Source organism: Patagioenas fasciata, chromosome 2 (assembly GCF_037038585.1).
Source record: "Patagioenas fasciata isolate bPatFas1 chromosome 2, bPatFas1.hap1, whole genome shotgun sequence".
Classification (NCBI taxonomy): domain Eukaryota; kingdom Metazoa; phylum Chordata; class Aves; order Columbiformes; family Columbidae; genus Patagioenas; species Patagioenas fasciata.
In genome coordinates this window covers 118946105-118970232 of record NC_092521.1, presented here as the reverse complement: position 1 = coordinate 118970232, position 24128 = coordinate 118946105, and positions in this window count along the sequence as shown.

Genomic DNA, 24128 nt, shown 5'->3' with positions numbered 1-24128 from the left:
GTTCTTTCTCTGTAATTCACCCACGCAGGTTGATCTGTGGGGTTTTTTTTAAATGAAAAATTAGGGAAGGCATTTTAAAGTCATAATTGGGAAAGAAGACATGGCTATTCCTTATGTTGTTGTTGGGTTTGGGGGTTTATTTGGCTCAACTGTATTTTTGGCTTGGCTTGGAAAATCTGTGGTTGTCTGGTCTGCTTTGTTGGCCTTTCTGAGAATATATGTTTGGTACATGCAGGGGAAGAATTAGTAGCAAAATGTATTTTTCCTAGGGTTTCTGAACCAGGTGGGAGAGCCCTTGCCCTGGCCCGTGAGAAGACCCCATGTTGTGTGTCAGCTGCTGCATCAAACTGTCAGGAGGAAATATCTTTATTTTCCCTTCCTTCTGTGGCTGCCGCCTCTGCCGCAGGTGTAGGGAGCTGCTTTTGGACATACAACATCACTGAGGGGTTGTTTAAAGGGGGTGCAAGAGGTGATAGATGGGAGCCTAGACAGGGATGAAGGGGATGAAACTGGGGAATAAGGTACGTGAAGTGAAAAGGAAGGAGATGTGGGTGGGAGGATAAAGAAATTGGTACCTCAGAGCTGAATACGTTTTTTAAGAGGTTAATGGGGGTGCCAAGTAGACGGAGAACTATATATAGACACACCTACAGAAACATACAGATAAATGTGTCTCTTAAGAGGTTATAAATAATATGAGCAAAACGAGCATCTATATATGTGCACATCATCTAACAACAAATGACTTCTGAAATCAGTACTTGTCAGCACTCATGTCAGTACTGATCTATACCTCTAGCACAACAGGTCCATTGTTCTCTAAAAAGCCTGTTATTTTGATCCACAAAAATCAGGAGACAGAAATGTAACATAGGTAAGTGAAGTAAATTGCATAGGAACCAGGATGAATGAAGCGCTACAGGGCACATGCTGGAGGACACTCAGTACTTGCAACTCTTCATCTCTGGACACTCTGAAGATCAGGTCTCTAATTGCATTAAACGCTTTGTGAGGGAAGGACATATTTAGGAAATTTCCTGGGTACTTTAATCTTCCCCACTGAAGTCGGTTCTCTGGCAGCACACCTTGTTCTCTTGAGTATCGCCAGAAATTAGAGAAATTAAAATCATTGGGGGGAAAAAAATAAGCAAAGAAAAAAAGCTCTGAAGCACTAGCCTAGGCTGAATGCACTTTTCAGATGTCCTGATGTTTGCTGATGAGCAGTTACACTAGAAAAAGATGAAACAAGGGGCTCAAATACCAGTGTGGGGCATGTACTCTACAAAGAGATCCCTGGTGGTGAAGCCATCCCTCATTGTGGGGATGCTCTGTGCTGGAGCAGATAGCCATTTGTAAATAAGGACAGCAGATTCAGTGGGATTTGAGTTCTTTTCACAGGATCCAAGGAAACTCCCAAGCCAGCACTAAATTACTACTCAAATTTGAAGGTTTATTTTTTATTGCATGTGTCACAGTAGGATGTATGAACTTTGTCAGAATTCTAAGCAAGGAAAATAAGGAGATGGCTTGTACCTCCAAGAGCTTATCTAGGGATAAAAATGTACTGGTATATGCAATATTATCTGCAGAGAGCCACAAACCCACAGAGAAGTTTAATCCACGTGTGTGCAGAGTAAGATGTTATAGGAAGTGGAAAAGTGTTTTTGCTACGTCCCACTTTCTGGGCTATGGAAATGATGTGCCCCAGGGATTTGAATTCTTGATTTTGACCAAATGGTTTCACAGCAGTGCCTGAAGCAGGCACTGGGGCTCAGAGGATGCCCCATGCCAGGCTCCCTCACAGATGGAGAAGCATATACCAGGGCACAGGTACCATCTGCAGCAGAGTGTGGACTATGATTCAAACTGGGTTTGCTTTGTGGGCTTTATCTCTCTATGGAGAAACCCTCCAATTGAGGACTTTGTTGTTACAAACCTATGTTCTGATCCTATACCTACTTCTGCAGAGAAGAATTAGAATGCCTGGCTGATGCCTTTTTTTCTCTACCAGCTGAAGGTAGCAGTAAAACGTTGGAATTAGACTGGAAATCACAGGGTAATCCTGACCCAGCATCTGCCTGCTTGTCACTAAGATAATATGGAAGTGCTTCAATTAAATATGAAAGCCCCCGGTCTCTTTAATCCAGTAGCTTTATGACTCTTTATTTATATATCTAAAATATGTATTTCTAAAATATATACTTTTCAATACATGTCCAAAACAATCTGTTGCCCTGTTTTTGTTTTTTGGCCATGGGTCAGGATTTCCCTCCTGGCGCAAAAAGGCTGATAAGACCTCAAAAGCTGGGCTGCAGCCCAGGTAATCGGGTCACCGAGGCAAAATTAAATCAAATGTCTTTTCGATCAGTGTCACTCTGGCCTGAACAGCCCCTGGAGCCACAGCTGCCTGGCAGCTCTTGCTCCCCGGATAAGCTCAGGACTGATCTGCACACAGTTTTGAGATCCATTTCACCATTTTTGTCTTGTTGTGTGGGTTCGGGTGATGGGCTTGCCTTGCTCTGCCTGTGTGGGTGGCTGGCAGCAGGCATGATCCCCATTTGGGGCTACATTGTACCATCTCTTGTGCAGTTCATGGCTCTCACCTGATGTGTCTCATGGGCTCTCTGGCCATCCCTCGAGTCCTTGGCAACTGATGGGGTCTGTACCATTGGGCACCAAAAGGTGATGTAGCTTGATGACACTTTGCATGAAGCCTGGGGTGCATGAGGAAAAGTGTGTCCAGCAGGTTGAGGGAGGTTATCCTCCCCTCTACTTTGCCCTGGTGTGGTCGCATGTGGAGTCCTGCATCCAGTTCTGGGCTCCTCAGTTTAAGTAGAACAAGGAATTACTGGAGGGAGTCCAGTGAAGGGCTACAAAGCTGATTAGGGATGTGGAGCATCTTTCTTATGAGGAGAGACTGAGAGAGCTGGGTCTGTTCAGCCTGGAGGAGAGAAGGCTGAGAGGTGATTTTACCAATCCTTATAAATATCTCAAGGGTAGATGTCAAGAAGATGGGACGAGACTCCTTTCAGTGGTGCCCAATAATAAGATGAGGGGCAACAGGTATGGACTGAAGCACAGGATGTTCCACCTGGATATGAGGAGAAACTTCTTTACTCCTAGGGTGCCAGAGCACTGGAATAGGCTGCCCAGAGAGGCTGCGGAGTCTCCTTCTCTGGAGACATTCAAAACCTGCCCAAACACATTCCTGTGCAATCCGCTCCAGGTGAACCTGCTTTAGCAGGCGGGTTGGACTAGATGATCTCCAGAGGTCGCTTCCAACCCAAACCATTCTGTGACCCTCTGAAGGGCTGCTTCTTTTACTCCACTTTAAACTTGTCATCTTCACTTAACATCCAGGAAAAAAAGTAGCAAAGGGGCTACATGGGTCACGTGGCTCAAGAGATTTCCAAGCAATGCTTTCTTCCCCTGCCAGTGACTGACTTTTGCTCTCCAGGCTGGCCCTGACAGCAAAATTAGCTTTTCCTGCTAGCATCTAATCCAGAGCCAAAGCTGAAAGATGAGACGAGTCAATTTGCCACTGGGTGCATCTTAATATTTCATTGCCAGCATTGCACAAACCATGGTTCCCCTGCATTATGAAATTGTATAAGAAGGATGCAGATCCCAGAAATGGGCTTTCTTAATTTACATCTCACAAGTATTGTTTGCCAAATACAACTGTAGTAATTGCTTGCTTTCCATTTCTAAAATGTGCTAGCAATAAATTGAAAATATAATAGGATACAAATATTTGGTAGGCTCTTTCCTGGGTTTTGTATCAGACCCAAAGCTAGATTCAATAACTACAGACGATTTAAATTTTTCACTCAATTTCTTACTTCTTAAAAGTGTGTCCCTTCAAAATCAAAACCCCAAAAATAATTTGTGAAAACACTTAAGGTGTTTGAAGTTTTCTTCCACAATTTTTCATGTAGTGTGAAATTGGATTTTTTTGGTAAGTGGAAAATGCTCTTGTTGGATTAAAACCTCTCCAGTGTTTCTGGTTAAATGTGTCTGTACTGAGCCAGAGCAAAATTGTATTAATTTCTTAACATCCTTCTCTAGAGCGTTGGAATGAAATAGCCAGTCAGTATCAAGCAGCTCTGCTCATTGCAGCTTGAGCACTGTCCAGACAGGTACTTTCCTAAATTAGTTCTCATAAAACCCAAAGGTGAAGAGAGAAAACAAGGAGCACAAGATTAAAGGATGGCTTTTCAAGGCTTGAAGATTTTTCACTTGCAAAAAAAGCAGCTGATAGGATCCTGAAAAGCATTAGAACTTCTACTGAAATAGATAACACCACTGGGAATCATGCATTGGGCCACATAACTCTTTATCGCAATTCCTTGAGCATGGCTTGGAGGACATCAGAAGGATTATGGCTTGCTTATCCGTCTGGTTTTCCTCCTTATGCTTTGGGTTAAGTTTCTTTCTTAAAAGATTTTGTTTTAAACAAATGAAGCAGTCATAACTCATCCTAATTAACTGTAGCAGAAGTTAACAGTGCTAATTATCTCTCTCACACCTCCTTCCTATTTTTACCCACTGCTGCTGTTCACAGCAGAGAAGCTATCGGATGAAAGTGGTGGATTTCTCTGTGAAATCCTCTCCTGTGCAGCCAATTAATAGTAGGTGATGTTATTAGCTGTAAATCCAGGTTCCCAGGCTGGCTCCACTTTGGTGTGTGATTGGATGTTCCCTCTTCCCGTTTGGTAATTTCTGACTAATGCCACCCCACCCCTTGCTGATCCTCTTTTATAACGGGCTGTCAATCAAGGCAGATCTGACTGGTGACCTACATGATGGGGAAGGCAGCAAGGGTGTTTGTACCCTGTACTCTTAGAGTCTGTGTTGGGGTGTCTCTCCAGCTGTGGGCATGTGGCACAGCTGTTCTTATCACTTGTCTTGATAGCACCTTGATGCTTGATCACTGCCACATGCATCCCACAAAAGTTGTGGGGCTATGAAAATCTGTGCTTTGAGTCCAATGTGTTTCTCCTTTATCTGTTTTCTCATCACTGGCAGGTTGTATTTTCAAAGGTCACACAAGTACAGAGTGAAATACGAGCATCCTGCCTGTTGCAGCTCCAGGCTGCTGTTGGAGATGTGGAATTTCTCCCTGGAAAAAGTGAGCGTGGGGGCTGGGGGAAGGATGCAAACTTCCCTGCTAGAAGCACAACCACTTGTGAGATGAAAATGCAGAGAGAAGAAAAATAGCATAACAACATTGCAAAATGTCACAGTCCTGCAGAGACAGGCACTTCTTGTTCAGTCTTCATTTGCTTATTGATATTATTAGTGTATCCCTTATACAATATTTAAGTTCACTATAGCACTCTGCATTCATACACCATACATTTCTTTATCATTTATCTTTGCAGATGTGGACATTAAGGCAGTAAAAAGGTGAAATGCCTTTGCTAAGGTCACTGAACAGATGTAGGAACTGGGAACAGAGGTGGTTTCTTTGATCCTTTCTCCTTTGAAGCAGGGCAAGGCAATGAATTTTGATCAAGGAGCTCCAGATGGTTTCAGTGGGGCCAAGACAGCAGCTCCAGCTCAGTTAAATGCTTTCCCCTCCTATCGTGCATCTTTCTGGGATTCCGAAAGGAAAGGTAAGAGTAAGGACGGTCCCATGGGCACAAAAACGGTTAGCACAGGCTTCTGGAAAATATAACCTTGGGACAAAGCTTCCTGCTAGGCAGGACATGGGGTCCTATGTAGTACACAGGGGCTGGGGTTGTGGGATGCATCCAGCATACACCAAAATACTCTAATAGGCAGATTCTGAAATAAAAGCTCAGCTATTTCAGCCTGGTAACAGCAGCAGTTTGCCACATCACAGACTTGGTCCTTGAATTTTTCAGTAACTTCAAGGAGCTGAAAGTTTCTGGTGAAATCTTTTTGTTGCCAAAGTTCAGGGAGAAGGAGCAGTCCATCAACTCAAATGCAGTGATCTGTGACAGCTGTGGTGGACTGTGGTTGAAGAGAAGGATTTGGGTTTACTAGGGTAGAAAGTGAGCTGTTTAATTAAGCTGTCAGCTTAACTAAAAACAAAAAAATAACATGAGCTGCTTTCTGCCTTTTTTTTTTTTCAAAATCTTTGAAGAGTTAAAGAAATGTCCCAATGAAAAACAAAGCAACAAGGAAAATTAAAACTAAATATTCAAGGAATTAATAAACATTGGATAAAAAATGGCAGAGATCTTTGGTTTTCCTTTAAAAAACAAAACAAAGAAAACCAACAGATGAGTGTGAGGTGGGCAAAGTGAGCATGCCCTAAGGAGAAGGACCCCTAACACATGTCCCCCTGCAGCCTTGGGCAGTACCAAACCCACCACCAGCCTGAGAAGGAGGGAAAGATGCCCCAGCACCAGGTCTGGGATGCCTTTATGGCCAGCTGAATCATGAAATACACATTTGTTTTTGCAACTAGAAAATTACTGTCAAAATTTACCCAGCTGACCCACTGGATCAAATCTCTTGTTTATGCAGCTACTACTGCTTCAGCTCCAGGGGAGTTTTGTCACTTTACATAAGGAATGAATTGGGCCTGAAGCACAATTATTGTGTCCTTTTGTCCCAAGTCCTATATGATCCAAACTTTTTCATCCATTCATATTCCACAAGCTTTGCACTTTCTTCCTGGACTTACTTCAGTACATTTCTCAGGTTTTGTCTTTAAAGGGAAGTGATGTGCATGCTTTTATACCTATGTAGGCTTATTTTGTTATGTAATTGAGACTGCTTTTTTTCCAGTCTGTTGTTTTGGAAGGGGGTTAAGTTAAACCATAACTAATCTACTCTAAGACATAAAGAATAAATATTCTTCCACAGCTATACCAAGATAATTTTTGTCCACAAAATTAAACACATTTAATGTAAGTGGCAAAACTTTCCCAGAGAGCTGAGGATTTGGTGTCTTCCTCCCTGAAGCTGCCTTTCAGTTGTTTTCCTTTTTAGTTCAAAGCTGACACATGAATGTTTTGGGCCACCAGTGAAACTATGATGAAAAGAAGAACACTGAGAAACTCCGTTATCAGACTGAACTCTCCTGGCAGAGACTCTGGGTGACAGAGGCTGGAAGGACTGACCCTATGTCTTTGACCAGCTAACCTCAATAGCTTGAAACTAGATTTTTTTTGGCGCAAATTATGGGTATGAATTTGAGCACAGGGAAGCCAGCAGATAGTTTGTAACTCCTTGATGGGAAAGCAGCATTTAGACATTTTGGATATTTGGATATTTGTGTGTAGTTTCTATATAAGAAAATTTGTAAAATCTTGTTCATGGATGCATGAGGCAGTAGTCGAGAGTAGTTTTCTTGCCCTCTGGCTCTTGTGACTACAAAAATATTCAAAGGAGAGCAGAGACAGAGCTGAAAAATGTACCCAGGGCTGTTGGGATGGTCCCACAGCATCTACCCCATAGTGTTGACATCAAATGGCCAAATTACTTTCCCTGCTTCTTGCCTGGCAGCAGCAATTGTACAACAGGACCAATATCTGCCTTGGGAAGTCACTTGATGTGACTTCATAGAAAATGGACTGCAAAGACATAATGGTGTAGGGCTTTCCACCTTTTGGAACATCTCTGAGTCTGGTCCTTGGACATGGAGCAGGGAGAGATGTGTGGCTGGAAATCTTAACCTGCTCATATCTCTGCGCTGTCTTTGATACCTTCATGCTGTGCCACAAGGTTAAGGTCTATATGCTGAACATGAGTCTTAAAATCAGCTGTAATTCCTGGTTTGTAGATCAGGTTCCCTTTAAAACAGCATAAGCCAGAAAGAGTTTAAAAAAGGAAGAGAATCTGCCAAATCCAGCAAAGCCAGCAAAGATTTATAACCCAGTGACTTTTTAAAAGTTCCCTTTTGTTCTTGTGTTAAATATTTTCCCTTCCAGACACTTTCACTGGGCTGCCAGTGCCAAACCAAAGGAACAGGAGTGCTCCAGGGGAAGAACCGGCAGTGGTTTGTTTTCCTCCACCTCACATGTGCTGAGCTTAAGAAGTGGTGACTTTCCATCTTGGGCCTCCTGGGTCTTTCAGCTGGGTTTAGAAACTTGTGTAAAGCTCAAATAAGAATGTGGATCTGGAAGACATAAAGCAAGCTGTGGAAAAACAGGAGTGAGGTGGAAGCTACCCAGCTTTCTCTATTTGGAAATCTGAGTACGTGCACCTCCAGCAGCTGTCAGTAATTATAAGGAGGAAAAAAAAAACCCACACCTTACCTAATGGGTTCCAGTCTGCCTGTGGCTGCACAGCACTTTTGAACAGCCAGGGTATGAACCATGGTGGCTTCAAAATATTATTTACAGCCCAGAGGCCAGCTGGAAATTTGCAGAATGTACTGATAACGTACAGTCACATGCTGCCAAAAGTGTCCATGGCCCCCTTAATGAGTCACTGTCGTGCAGTCTCCATTTGCCTCTGGAGCAGGAAGAGTGTTTGCTGCTGCTGTGTTTCTGTGCTGAGCCCTTTCTTACATCTCCAGTTGATGAATTTTAGGACAGCGTTAGTGTTTGGGGTTTTTTTTCGGTTGGTGGTGGTTTTTTTGTTTGTTTGTTGTTGGGTTGGGTTTGGTTTGGTTTTTGTTTGTTTTTCCTCATTTGGAAGGCAAGTTTTCCATTCCCATTGTGACCTGCCATGCCTTAAAAGTTCAGGAGGCAAAGAACTAACAAGAAAATGAGCAACACATGTTTTGGGGCCAAGCGGAAGGAGGGTGAGGATGTCAATCTGGCAAGTTGGTGTGCACTTAGTGGGGCCAGGTCTGTGGTGATCTCATGACACCATACCTGAGATGACTGTGAGCACTGGGATGCCAAAGACCTCTGAGCAGCCAAACCCTCGTTACAAAGGAATGGCTCTAGGTTGAGGGAGAAATAAATTAAAAGGTCCCATCTAGTAAATCACCAGCTGCAACAAAAGTCAGAGTTTAATTTTATAACTCCTCATTAAAAGAAATATTTTAAAATGTGATGGATTGTATATGAGCAGGATCCACAGGATAAAAACAACCTGTCTGGTTTGCATGAAGGCAGGAAGCAAACCCACAGCCCTGCACAACAACATCATCTGCTCCAGCTTTTTTGCTCTCCTGCCTCCCCACTCCTGTCATGGCAAGTGATGGGCACTGTCATTCCAAACCCTGTTTCCTGTCTGCTGCCAGCCACAGATAATGCAGGGCTTTATTTTGTGTGAAGTGAATATTTCTGGCATTGAGGATGTTAAAGAGAGCTCAAATGTAGTTCACTCCAGAGCTTGCAGAGCAGGATGCTGTGCCCTCACCCTCTGTCATTAACACTGCTTGCACTTTCTGAACCTCACTATCTGCAGAAGGCCACAGCTGATCCAAATGCTGACAGCTGCAGGTCATTTTTTTACTCAGAGTTCATCATCACCAAAATCTGGGTGACCAGGTGTTGGAGAGAGATGTACTAACAGCTCATCCTGGCCCCAGAGAGCCTAGTCCTGCACTTCAGATCCTTGCTGAGCTGCCCAAGCCACACACCCAGCCCCTACAGGCCTTCAGAGCCTGTGGCCCTGGGCAGGTTGGCTTTTTGGACTTCCCATAGGAACTGTTGGGCATTGTGTCCATGTAGGAGAAAGGCAGCCTGTGATCCTACTCCATTCCTGGGGCTGGACCAGCATTAGGAGCCCGTGGGCCAAGCACCAGGCTACAGGTTGTTGCAGGAGGACACATTTAACCATCAGAGCACTGTGGGCTACTAAGAAAGCTTTGAATATAAAGAATCACAAATATATGGCTTTAAAACTGAAAGGTATGTTTTTATCTAGGAGAGAGTAAACCCTGGGGAAATTAACTGGGTGAAAAGGGAAGCTCTTAGGACAATCAGTTCTGGGAAGTGATCTGGAGAGGAGAATTTCCTAGCTGCCTAATGAAACTTTATACACTGCCATCCACCTAGGTGGACTCATATTTCAGGGAAATGTTAGAGATGAGACAGATCTCCCTTTTAACTTCAGCCTGATTTCTTTTATCAGACGTACAAGGCTGTAACAAAATATATTTTGGAGAAAAAGATCTCCAACATGGCAGAACTGAGACAAAATTACTTCAATTTTTATGGCATATGTTTCTAAAAATATAAATGACTAATAGAAATCATGAAATATTCACAAAGTCAGTAATCCACGTTTACAGATAATGCTGAATTACCTCAGAAGAAATTATTAAATTAGAATTTAATGGATATTTTTGAACAGAACAGGGAGGTTTCTTCTCCTCAGGTTCAGTCCTCAGAGGAGGAGCTTTGGGGAACTGCTAAAGCCCATGGTTGTAGCCTCACCGAAAGCCACTCTGCAGTCTTGAGCAGCAGATCATGCTACGGCCACAGAGCATCTCCTGTAACAGAAGCTGTCTGCCTACTTAGCAGGTGTGGTGCCACACAAGTGACTTTGGCAGTGTGTGCATTTCCCACTATCCAGGAATGTAAAATGGCATTTTTCTTTTCCACTTTAGCAGATGAGAGGTCTGGAGCACAAGTCTGATGAGGAGCAGCTGAGGGAACTGGGGCTGTTTAGCCTGGAGAAAAGGAGGCTGAGGGGAGACCTTATCGCTGTCTACAACTACCTGAAAGGAGGTTGCAGCATGGAGGGTGTTGGTCTCTTCTCCCAAGTAGCAAGTGATGGGGCAAGAGAAAATGGCCTCGAGTTGCACCAGGGGAGGGTTAGATTGGATATTAGGGTAAAACTTCTTCAATGAAAGGGCTGTGAAACATTGGAACAGGCTGCCCAGGAAAGTGGTGGAGTCATCATCCCTGGAGGTGCTTAAAAGATGCATAGATGAGGCTCTTACGGACATGGTTTAGTGCTAGATTTAGGTTATGGTTGGACTTTATGGTCTTAAGGGTCTCTTCCAACCAAAATGATTCTATGATTCTCTGAGAGGGTCTTCATGCCAATGTATCACCAGAGGCTAGATCATGGCTTTGGGAGAGAGAAGCAGCTCTGAGGTACCTCTCCATCCCCATGTGGGCTGTCCAGCCCTAGGGCTGGTGTGAGATGGCAAGGGCTGCCTTCCCGTGGATTCCCCTCCAAAGGGTCCCAAGTAGAGGGATGTGTGCTGCTGGCTTACTTGAAGCAAGTTCCATTTCAGAGCAGAAAGCACTGACCTGGACTTGAAAAGCCCTAGATTTGGCATCCAGTTCTGCCCCTGACCAGCTATGTGGTTTTAAGCAAGTGGTTTCACCTATTCATAACTCAGTCTTCCACCAGCAACACCCTACCTGACAGAGTTTTACATCCCCTGGTGAGGGTGAAGAATTGCCCAGAAGTCATCTGTGACTGGAGAGAGAGGGAAAGCAGCCAGCACTGCTCTGACACAACATACCATGTCTGTCCTTGGTCTGAAAATGTTGCTGGGGAATATTCTCAGGAAGACTGATTAAAAAAAATAATGTAAAAGAAAGGAGCAAGCCATCTACAGTGACAGCATGGTTTCATCACCAAAATTCCGGTACTGAAAGTAGATATTTAGGAACATATGGCTTTACAAACTGCTTAAAATGCTTTTTGAAGTCGTTTCCGTGGTGGTCCATTCATCTAGGATGAGAGCAGGCTCTAGTTAGAGGACCGATGATGAAAGAACCTTCCTTTTCCCTTCTGAGAGCCAATACCTGTTCTCCACAAGGCACAGATTTTTAGGGTTTTATTAGACTGTTTCTCTTTCCCCTCTTGGCTCTTAATTTCATAATCATTTTTATATCGTTTGCTTCACAGGCTGAGTACCATTTTCCTCTGTATTGTTTTCTCCATTTTTACTTTTTGTACTCTGCATCTAGAAATGCACAAATCCAAGCTGAACTTTCCAATCTATCACTACCTGAAGGGATCTGAAATTAGGTCAGAACAAGTTCACCTGTTCCTGCAGGATAATCCTGCTGCTCTACAACACTGCTGGACAGACTGCAGATCTACAGGCTGCTGTTAGAAAGGGTGCATGTTTGCAGGACCGAAAAAAGGACGGGGGGCATATCTTTATCTCTGTTGAAGAGGGTCCAGAGGAAGTCACCAAGATGATCAGAGGGATGGAACACCTTTCCTACGAGGATGGGCTGAGAGAGTTGGAGTTGTTCGGCCTGGAGAAGAGAAGGCTCCAAGAGACCTTATTGCAGCCTTTCAGAACTTAAAAGGGGCCCAGAAGAAAGATGGGGACAGACTTTTGAGCAAGGCTTGTTACAATAGGCCAAGGAGTAATGGCTTTAAACTAAAGGAGGGGTGATCCAGGCTAGATATGAGGAAGAAATGTTTTACAATGAGGGTGGTAAAACACTGGCCCAGGTTGCCCCAGAAAGGTGATAGATACCCCATCCCTGCAAACATTCCAGGCCAGGTTGGACGGGGCTCTGGACAACCTGATCTAGTTGAAGATGCTCATTGTAGGGGCATTGGACTAGATGACCTTTGAAGGTCCCTTCCAACCCAAACTATTTTATAATTGTAAACAGAGACAGTCCAAGCATGGGAAAATCGGCAGCAGTCCTGCTGCTGGGGGAGGGGGCTGCACTTTAGTTATCCCCTCTCTCGGAAGGACACCATGTTGGATTTCTCTGCTTTCCTTGCAGTACATTGGGAAGTGACACTGCTGTAGCAAACCAATCAGCCAGGTCTTAATGGTTGTCACACTGCTGCATGCCAAGGTCATTCAGAAAGTCACTGGTGACAAATGGGGAAAAGCAGCTCTCCTTGCTTCACAGGCACAGGCTACTGCCACTGGAGCTGGTTTCTCTTCTTCATGCTGGGCCTGGGTGCTTGCCACCAAGCATGAAGAAAAATCTGCAACCTAACTCGGTATTTGCTGTTTCAGAACATGAAGAATGATTTCCTTCACCATTGCCAAAGCAGGACCAAAGGCAAGGAGCTGAACAGCACTGATTCCCTCCAGCCGAGGATGGCAGCAGGCACTTGTCCCTCTTGTACCTTTGCAAGATAAGCCTTTCTTGTTTCTGCTATTGGATATTAACCCCTTCTAGAAATACGGTGTCAAAGAACAATTGCAATATGTTACCAATGCCCAGTGCTTCCCTTAAGAAAATACGTGGTGCTGAGGAGAGCTTCATATTGCACCCAAAGCAATGCAGCAATAAGATACGTGCACTGATTGGAACAGACCTTGAAGTTGGACGCAGATGCACAGAGTTAGGGCTGAGGCTGCCTCAGAGAGTCCTGGTAGTTTCCAAATACTCTCTTAAGAAGACATTTCCATCCCCTTTCAGTGTGCCTCCTGGTTTCCCAGCCTGCTTAAGCCAGGCTCAGCTGAAGCCACCATCCCCCCTTCCTCTATGTCTTCTCAGTGGGGCTGGTAACACTGGTTGCGAGGACACGGGTTACCTGTTCATAACAATGATGGGAGTTAAAAATAGCCCCCCCAGAGAAGCCTCTGGGGAAAGGGAGGCTAATGGAAGATTTGTCACTGAGACTGATTTTCATGAACCAGTTCTTATTCACTCTTGGGAGCTGGAGAGGCCTCCTGGTCTTTTTTTGCTCCTAATCTTCTCTTATATTTTCCTCTTCTTATTTTTCCTCCACCCCTTTGCATCTGGATTATTTAGGGGAGGTAAGGCAGTCACCATCTGGCAAATCAGAAAGCCTTGATGGACCAGCAAAATGCATGTCATTCCTGTCCAGGAGACAGCAGCGAGATCAGATAGGAAGGTTTTCTCTTCTTGCACAGTTTCCAAAATATCCTGGCTTCTCTGAGAAGGGCCACACTGATGAACAAGATAAGTGCACGGATGTTTTGAGAAACTCAAGCAAAGTTCACAGCGCCTTACATGCAGCTCGTCTGGCTGAAGCCAGAGCTATTTTCCTCATTTTGGAGCTGATTTGCAGACCCTGAAGCTCTTATTTGCTATGGTGCATCGCCCATTGCAGGTTACATTTTGGTGCCTGGTTGTTGTGGTGGGCTCAGGCACACACGGGGATCACTGGAGCTTGCCAAAGGGTAACTTAATTGACACAGACTTGAACATCGAGCAGAGTAAGGATAGTGGCTGCCATTTGGTTGAAAGAGCAAGATTCTGGCATGGCACACTGTTGCTCTGATGAGGTATAAGTGGGACGGCAAGTGTCAGGAGGAGGAACATACAAGTCTGCTCCATGTAAGGAAAGCTCCTTAAGCTCTGAAATGCAGTTGTGGATCAAGTAGTGGAAGGATTATTCATCTTAGCTTTACAACTGAGCTAAGATACAATTCTAAACCAGTTTGGTCCACATATACTAGCTGAGGAAATTGCATTGATTGAGGCTTGCTTTTTAAAAAAGGAGGAGCTGTATTTAAACGCACACCACCACCACCTTTCCTAGTAGCAGGATAAAGTCACCTGTCTTCCACCCACGTCTGTTCTTGGATCTGTCAGCAAAAGGAGACTCCTTTAGCAAATGAGGAGGGTGGCACTCAGTCTTTGGAGATGATCCAACTTGCCAGTGAAGCGGAGAGCAGATGACACCCTCTTGAGATGGGGAATGCTGTGGGTGACAGAAAAACACCCTGTTGTGGATGACAACTGTGTTTTCCTGATCGAGCCAAAGCCTTGGGTTTACAGGAGAGGACGGCTGAAACATTGCAGTGAACCCACAGTGAAGAAGAGCTCTGCACCCTCCTCCTCAGAGGTGACACTGCTTGTACCTCTGGTTGTATCAAATCCATGAAGCCAGCAACTTGTGTTCAACCTAAAATGTAGAGCAGTCCAGCTTGTCTGTTCATCTCCCCCAGTAAGTCCAAACCTCAAGTGGAAGAAATCTGGTCCCACCCAGAAACTCCAGACTTCGGTGAATATTTTTTGCCATTCATACCTCTGATAGGACAACTTATTAACATAGGATCTACATTTCTGCTTCTTACTTCCATTGCTACAGTAAAGAGCATCAAAAGCTTGTGTACCATTCAAAGCATTTGCTTTGACGCAGTTTTGATTCTGCATGGATTAAAGTACCTTATTTTTCAGTTACAGGTCACACCATGTTTGCAGATTTTACTAACTTGAATAAAATCTTGTTTAGCTTTCACAATGTGCCCACCATGCAAATGCCAACTAATCTGGGTTTAAAACCAATCAAAACCTGCAAAAAAAGAAAGATTAATATTTTTAGCTCTGATTCAATGTGCAGTGGCAAGCCTGCTATATACCATAACTAAGAGGGATAAGAAGGATGAGTGATGCAGGGGTAGGGATGAACAGCTTTAGAGAAAGAAGCACAAACAAACAAACAAAAAAGGAACTTCTTGAGCTATTATTGCTGCTGCAGTCTTTTTATCTTGAACTGAGTAGAAGAAACAATTGAATTACAGTGAAATAATTACTGGGCTAATGAGGGCAGACAGGCAATTGCCATATTCCCAGAGTTTTCTTCCTTCCCTTTCCTGAAAATACTTAAAATAATTGTAAACAAAGTGGGTTATTTATAAATACAGACAGACTATACAACCCAAAGCAGGACGGCTAAGCAGGGAGAATGGAAACAATTATTTGCCTGGAATTTTGAGTCCTTTAGAGGAAAAGCTTGCTTTAAGGAAATGGTGCTGTATACCGTCAGCACTAACTTCACAACTTGCTGTTTAACCCAAGCTGCTTTAAAAATCTAGCTGGAGATGCTGAATGTAGAGTTTTAACTCCTAGTGAGGAGTTAATTGGCTTGGTAATTTATTTTCTTCCCAGGGGCTAACTATCCTGTCAGAAGGGAAAGGGCAACTACCAGCCCTGATGTTCAGTGATCCCCATCAGAACTGGAAGGATTATTACTACCTTGTTTGCCACAAGGCAATGAGCTCTCCCAGTGTCAGCTACACAGTGGGATTTTTTTTTTCTTATTCATATTATAGCAGCCTCTGTTATTCCTAGCCAGGGCTAAACACCCCAGGAAGGATGACAAAGTAGCCTGTGCTTGAGGAAGCTTGTCAGCCTATCTCAGCAAGATGAGAAACTCCCACTGAAGGCCAATTCTGTGCCAGCTCATTAGGGAAAAGCATCTCCTAATGATATGGGATGCTAACTACTTGCTGCCTTTATTTAAGCACCAGGTTTTCTCAGCACAAGCCATCTCTAATAAATGTAGTTTTTAAGCCTCAGTGTCAGCCGCTTTTGTGCAGATCCTCTGAGAGCACAGCTGGGAGGGGTTTGTAAAGGTTTATTTTGTTCGTTTGTTTTCTGCACAGAGCAGGTTGGAGTCAGGAGGAGGTAAATATTTCATTTTGTTTTGGTTGTCTTCTGCCTCTGTAGGTGCTACTTTGCTGAGACAGAGTCTGGTGGGCCAAGCAGCAGAGGTTGTGGCCTTGTGTGGTCACAGAGTTCTAGCTTAGTTTCTCTGCCAGAGCTGCCCATTTGGTGAGATGAAGAAGAAGATGATTGACTATTTACATGACGAGGGCAATACAAGAAGCCAGTCTATTTGGAAGGGGGGAAGCACTATGAAAAAGTTGCAACTAAAACATACTAATACTGATGAAGCACAGACAAGTTCTTGTTCTTCTGGGGTGTTGCTTGGCTCACTGAAGATGAGCTGTGTGGACTACCACATACGTTCTCCTTGGGTGAGAAACTAAATGGATGAATGCATTCCATTATGCTGACACTTAATGCCCCATGTGCTCTGGAGATGTGCAGCTGTGTATGGTCAGGTCTGCATGTGAGATTGTGCAGGGGAATGTGGAAACAAAGCCCATCTGTCTAGGGCAGGAGCTTGCTAAAAGGTATCTATTTAGATCAAAAATATATTCTTTTTCCTTTCCTTTTTATTTCTTTTCTCTCCCCTGTTGCTCATGTCTTCTGTTTAGAACTGGTTTTTAGCAGATCACCAGCATGAAACACCACTACAGTTCTTGAGTCTTACAACGAGGTAGCTTTGGTGGGACTAGTATTAGTTTCAGAGAAAGAAAAATGCAGCCTCCTGATTTCCCCAGGTTAGGTAGGCCTTCTCTGTGCTGTGTTGTTTGGCAGAGCCCTGTTTTTCATCCTCTCCTACAACAAGGTCTCTAGCTCTGTGAAGGTAACATCACACTAAAGTCTTGTCATACCTGTTGTCCAATTATGTCAGTCTGTAAAAACAGCTTCAAGGGAACAAAAATAGCTTTGACAGTATTAATTATAGTGCTCTGTTTTATGGCTGATTTCAGTGCTTGGTTGTGATAACTTAGGTGCTGTCACAGTTAAGACTATACAATAACTTAGTAACAGATTTGAAACTCAGATTTAGGTCTGTCCTGGCTCTTTTTGTGTTTCTGAAATGGACTTTGCCCAATGTCTTTTCCACCCTGCAGTCTAAGCTAGGAGGAGATTTAACATTTTCCCTGCTCTATCATCGTGGCCATTTACAAATTATTACTTATTTATTTAAATCCATCTGTTTCTCAGCTCTCACTGCCTTTCATAGCTGCAGCGTAGACCATCTGTCCCAGAGGACAGTGCCAACAACTGTTGCATGCGTTGCTGGGCTTATAAAGTACACTGGTGAAAGTCCCAGCTCCTGTAACTCGGTAGGTCATGTTGCTCAGGTCATGCAGCCTCTTAAAAGCCAGGCAAATGAAGACCTCTGAAGAGGACTTCTTGCAGCAGAAGCAGCACAAGGGGACATGCAGGACCACTAAGCCAGGAAAGCCAATGGGACAGTGCCTGCTCTGCAAGAGGAGCAGCTGCTTGAAAGCTTTATTGCATCAAGAGTGATGTCTCATCTAAGACAAGGTCTTCCAACTTATTCAGCTGCACTGCATGATGTTGAATGACTTTGTGGATAATCACACAGAAAAGGAGGGCTGGTGTGTAGAGGGTCCCTTTGCAGGGTACATAAAAGTAACTGCTGCCAGAGAACCAGACGAAAGTTCTCCTCATTGGGAGTACTCCCCCTCCTGCTCTGCAGTACGGTTACCTGTGAGCAGCATACTGCATAAACATAGCTGAGGATGTTGGCATTCACTTGGTTGCTTGGCTACCTAGTCATGGGGTTATAGGATGCCAAGGTGAAGGGGTATATTCCCTTTTTAATTGCCACTATGTTACTCAGTTGTAGTCTGTCATTTATCACACTGCAGGAGACCACTTTCCAGTCTGTGTTCCATTTTGTTGTATGTCACCTAATCTAAAATTAAACTCCAAACTAAGATAAATATTACCCTATTGTTGAGCATTAAGTATTGAATGGGGGTTTTAGCTGAAGAATTAGATGCTACATTTTGCTCTGACATAGTGAAGGATAAAAAGGATAATAGGAAATGCTGGCATAGCTAAGCTTTTTATCTGAGAAACCTTATGGTATATAGATTTATCTTGTTAATATATTAATCTCAGAGTCAGGTGGCCAAGATTTCACAGTTCAGAAATAAAAACATAATGAGCAATGATTCAAATGCAATACATGTCCATGCCAAAAGCCATTTCAGTACAGTCATGTTTCCTTTTTATGTCCATACAGAAATTCCAGCCTATGGATAATGCCTTATAAAACTGGGGAGCTGGCAGGAGAGGGTATTGAAGGAAGAAAATATTTGCTTGGACACATGCAGGATAAATGCAGCATCTGGATGATGTTTCTTAAAACAAATTGCTCTCCCAATTTCCTATTCTGTCTGGCTTGACTTTACAGAATCCTCTCTATGTCACATATGTGATGAGTAGCTCCAGGGGCAAGGAGAAAACCTGCGACAGATAGGGGTCTGCGATTTCAAGGATTTAATTTTATTCCCTAGTTTTTCAACTGTAAAAAGAGGTTAATGGCACTTCCAGCTGTAGCAGAGGTGCTATGAAGAAAGATTTTGGTGGTGTTCTGGAGGCGCTTTGATTAGAAAGACTGGGGAAAGGACCTCAGCAGATGACTTCCAATCCCACATCATTAGGTTTTCATTTTTCAGACCCGCTCCTTTTAAAGTGTAGCAGAGCAAGTACCTCTGAGGTTTTTGTCCTGTGACCTAGGATCATCAGAAGTCTCCAGGGAAATACCTTCACTGCTGTTCTCCAAACGGTTTCTTCCCTGCACGTCCTACCCTTGGAAGTACAAGAGGCGTATGTAGTAGATCTGAACCTTGCTGTTAAGAGAAAGGAGATGAAATGCTTTGTGTGATGCTATATGAACCTCTCTGGCCATTCTCGGAGATCTGTCATCCGCTGCTTCATTTGCCTCAGCCCCCTGACCCAGTGTCCTGCTTGTCACAGTCTGCAAGAGATCCTTCTTGGGGCTTTCTATATGGTGCGAAGACTCATCAAGGCCATACAGCCCTTAGCCCCACTCAGAAAAACGTTTATTCTCAAATCTTCCAGGCAGTTTAGTGCCATTATTATCCATTATCGTCAAATAATTTCTTAAATCAAGAGACCAAAAACCTGAAATCTCTGTAGCAGAGAGACAATGAGGCGTCTCTGCTCTTCCAAGGCTGAGGGACTCATTACAGGGATGGTAGGCTGGGCACAGAAGTGAAGAGGCAAATCTCTGAGTGTTTAATGCCTTCATTAAAAATGAATGTATTTTACAAATGTTCTCTTCTGTGTAGAATTTCACTTTGCTATGACATCCCAAGTTCTCAGCAATGTGATCCCACTGGCATATCATTTCCCAAACAACAAAAAGCCACAGGTTTTTACTGGGCCTAGGACTGCACAGCTTATATTTTGTAGGAAGCCCCACTGAGATGTGAGTGGATAATTTTTTTTTTTCTTTTTTTAATATTTTTTTTCATACATCCTGAGGAAGAGCTTTGAAAACTACTCTATCTGACTTTTATGTATGAGATAACCAGGACCAGAGTCTTCTGTGCAGCTGCTGCTTGGAGAAATGTCATAACTAGAAGGATGACAACATAGAACTTCTTCCATTAGCAGGGACTTTCCATGTGTCCAGCTTCTGTATTGTCTCAGCTGGATGTACTGGCTACATGTCTAGTCTCTTCTCAATCTGACATGTCACTGGTATCCCAAAGGTGCAAGCTTCAGGGTTACTATGTTGGTGAAGGGTTTGGAGTGGAAGCCATATGAGGAGAAGCTAAAGTCACTTGATTTGTTCAGCCTGGAGAGGAGGAGACTGAAGGGAGACCTGATCATGGCTACAGCTTCCTCACAAGAGGAGGAAGGTCAGGCGCTGATCTCTTCTCTCTTGCAACCAATGATAGGACCTGAGGGAATGGCAGATGTGCCAGGGAGGTTTAGGTTGAACATTAGGAAAAGGTTCTTCACCCAGAGGGTGGTGCAGCACTGGAACAGGCTCCCCAGGGAGGTGTCATGGCCCCAAGCCTGACAGTGTTCAAGAAGAAACTGGACAATGCCCTCAGACACATGGTGTGAATTCTGGTGTGGTCCTATGCAAGGACAGGAGTTGCACTCAATGATCCTTGTGGGTCCGTTCCAACTCAGGACATTCTATGATTCTATGAAACAAAGTGCTGAACATGAGCAGCAGCTCTCTAGAGTTGCTCCTTGTTGTGCAGACACAGTGCTAGCTACTACATCAGAATCTGCTCCCCATAAAAGATTGAAACTCCTACTCAGATGAGTCCTAAGGTTAAATGGAGCGTGGTTGATAGTCCTGAGACCTCAGGAGAGCGTGATCTGTTCTATCCTCATCGTGACTTCCATTCTCAAAAAACATTCCAGGGAACAAAATTAATTGGATGCAGTAGTTAAATTTTTTTAGCTTCAACTAGTTTAGAAAGCTGGAGGCATTTTAAGATTGAACACACACAATTTTTGTTTACAGTATGGCATCAGGCAAGAAAAATGGAGACAGTTCTTCATTGGGAATCCAAATCAGACATTTAAACTTATGTGCATCTTATCTGTCTCTTCATTGAGTTCTGATTTATTATTTTTTCCCCTTAGTCCTTTCCTGACATTTTTAAGCATTAAATGTTAATGTAATTAAATGCTAATTTGACTGCAGCCTCTAACAAAGACAGCATGCATTTTTTGCATATTCAGAAAGCTTCACAGGAATGTGGGAGTCTACTTCCTTCAGTTTCCTTAGGTTTTGGAATGTCTGTTTCCAAAAGTGATACCAGGAACCAGTACATGTGGAATGAACTGTGGACAACTAAGCCTAAAAACCTGGACAGAGCGATATATCATATCATGTGCGTTGATCTTATTAATGCAATTAGTCATAATCTGATTATTTATTAGAGATGCTACTGAATATAATGACTGCAAGCTAGGAAAGACACTTTCATCCAGTATTCAGCAGTATCTTAATGTGACTTTAGTATCTGCTGTCTGACTTCTGAGGGATAGCAGATCCTGTTTATTGTGGGAGATGGGAATCCACCTGTGTTACTTCTCTTCTGGGCCGTGCTTTCAAATGAATAAAGGGTCGCTTTCTGGAGGTGATTGTCCCTTCTGTGCTGATGCAGTTTATTGCACAAGGAGTATGCGCACATCATGGTATCTGTGTTTGGGCCTTAAGACAAATAAGTTAAAGGAAAACATTACTATTGTATATTAGGGTAGTTTTTACAAAATAGTTGGCTGAAGTTAAACCCTATTATAATTGCTAGGACTCCTAAGCACACACATCCCCTTTGCACAGTAATCATAGCAACAAAAGAAACCCTCCAACTTTTTAGTAAGGAAATGTTGTATTGTTTCAATTTGCTGCAATTAAAACCTGCTCTTTGCATTAGAAGATCTAATTCCATTTACAAGATGAATAATTCACTTGAGTTCTTTTTGTTTCCATTGTTCTGAAGTGATAGAACTTCTCCCTATTTGGCAATAAAAAGACCATCATTTTTTTTTCTGTCAGAAGATTAACCCCATATATCATGCAAAGTGACAGCAAAATAAAAGCTGTGATGTTGCTGGTTGAAGGCTGCCTTGTTCCTGCTTCCCCCGAGAAGACACCTCTCCTTGACAAGGGAGTCTCCCTGCTACAAACTCAGGACTCATGGATTTACTTGTACAGTGATAACAAACCACTATCTTCATTCCTGTAGAATCAGAAAAAAAAAAAAAAAAATCTTAATTATTTGAAAGAAGATGGATGAGGATTTTTTGGATCCAGTTTGAACCACATATCTTCTTTAACTATCAGAAGTAACATACAACTGTAAGCTAGTTCAGCAGTGCAAAATGGGATGGTTATCCTCCCAGATCTGCCAAGAATGGATATGAAACTACCAGTCCTGTGCTACCCATCCTCTATTCCCTTCCTCTCCATCTCATAGCCATGCTATCTGCAGCTCACTAAATCCTCTCCATCTCCCATTTACTAAGGCAACAAGTCCAAGACCACCATTGCCTACAAAACTGCAGAATAATTGAGGTTGGAAGGGAGATGATCTAATCTAACCTCCTGGTCAAAGTTGCTCAGGATCATCATCTTCATGGATGGTGATTCCTCAGCTTCTCAGGACTCTTGCACCACTTTCATGGGGATATTTGAGGGGGAAAGTTTTCTCAGAATTTTCTGCTGAAATTGGATAGATTTACAGACTTTAATAATGTTACATTAGTTTTATTAGTCTTAATAACTAGCCCATGGTTAGGAGTGACAGATTTTCCTTTCTTGCATGCAGAAGCGAGAGCTCCTCTCTTATGTCAGCAGTCCTAGCACTGAGTTTGAATCTTAACACAGCTTCAACAATTCAGAGGCATGGGGAAGGATCTGTTGGTTGACAGCAAGAAAGAAACCACACAGCAATAGGTTGGCAGAGCCTTCTGCACAGACCTGTGAAGAGAACATAAAACTGAGGCAACTGGGTGCTGAGAGAAACCCTTGTGTCATCTGGTGCTTCCTCACCCAGCTCAGCCTTTGCTGGTGCTCCTCTGCCTCTCCCAGCTCCAAGGAGCATGATTGGATGCTGAGAGGAAGGCAAGTATGTGGCACAGGAGGTGGGAAGCAAAGAAAATAGCTTCTCCTGGATAATTTGCACCTGGATCTTAAATGCCTCTTGGGATGTCATCATATGAGTCAGGGAACTGTTAAGTGAAGTTGTAGGCAATGGAGAATCAAGCATGGAGAATGTTGGATATCTTCTTGGGCAGACCCTGCGCTTTATGCAAAGATTAAAATATGTAAATATCTGGCCCTACAAAGTGACACGGTATAACCATCCTTTCCATATGGTTCCTTTAACAACATAGACCAGTCAAATATTACAGACTTTTCAAGCTTATTGGAAAAAAAAAATCTTATAATTTTGTGAGACTGAAAAAATTCTTTAACATCACAAATGTCTGATACTTTTAGCAAGAGGCTTTACCCTACTCAAGGAAATTACAGTTGACTTTTTATAGAATGTTCTAGTTCTAGAAAGTGAAACTACTGGATACAATCTCTTTGAATGTTTAGATTTTGAAGTGTGAGTGTTGGCGTTTAATATTTTCTCTTCTCTTTTTTTCTTTTAATATTTTTTTCACCTTTCCCTTCCCTTTTTTATTTTTTCTCCTCCCCTCTCTTCTTTCCTCCCCTCCTTTTCCCTCTCACTATCCCTTTCCCTTTCCCTGTTTCTTTCCCTTTCTCTTTCCATTCCCCTTTTCTTTCGCTTTCCCTTCCCGCATAGTGAGTCAAATAAAAAAGAGACTATTTACATCAAAGGGCAGGTGGATTTCAGCTCCAAAAACACTTTCAAGGACACATAACACAATGGATACAAGAGTTTTGTATATATAAATTTATTTATTTATTTTCATTTTATATTTTATTATAACTTTATTTAATTTTTTTATGTTTGGTTTGGATTTGTCTCACTTTGTTTTATTTTTCTTCCCCTCCCCTCCCCTTTTTCCCTTTCCGTTTTCCTTTCTCTTTCCCCAGAGTGAGTCAAATAACAAAAAGACTATTTGCCTGAAAGGACAGGGGAATTTCAGCTCCAAAACCACTTTCAAGGACACATAACACAATGGATACAAGTGTTTCATTTTTTTTATATATTATATTTCATTTTATTTAGTCTTATTTATTTTTTAGTTTGTTTTGTTGCCCTCTCACCTCTTCTCCTCTCTTCTCTTTGTTCTGTTGTCTTTCTTTTTTTATTTTTTCTTTCCTTACCATTCCTTTCCTTACCACTTTTTTTTTGCTCCTTTCCTTTTTCCTCTCCTCTCCTCTCCTCTCCTCTCCTCTCCTCTCCTCTCCTCTCCTCTCCTCTCCTCTCCTCTCCTCTCCTCTCCTCTCCTCTCCTCTCCTCTCCT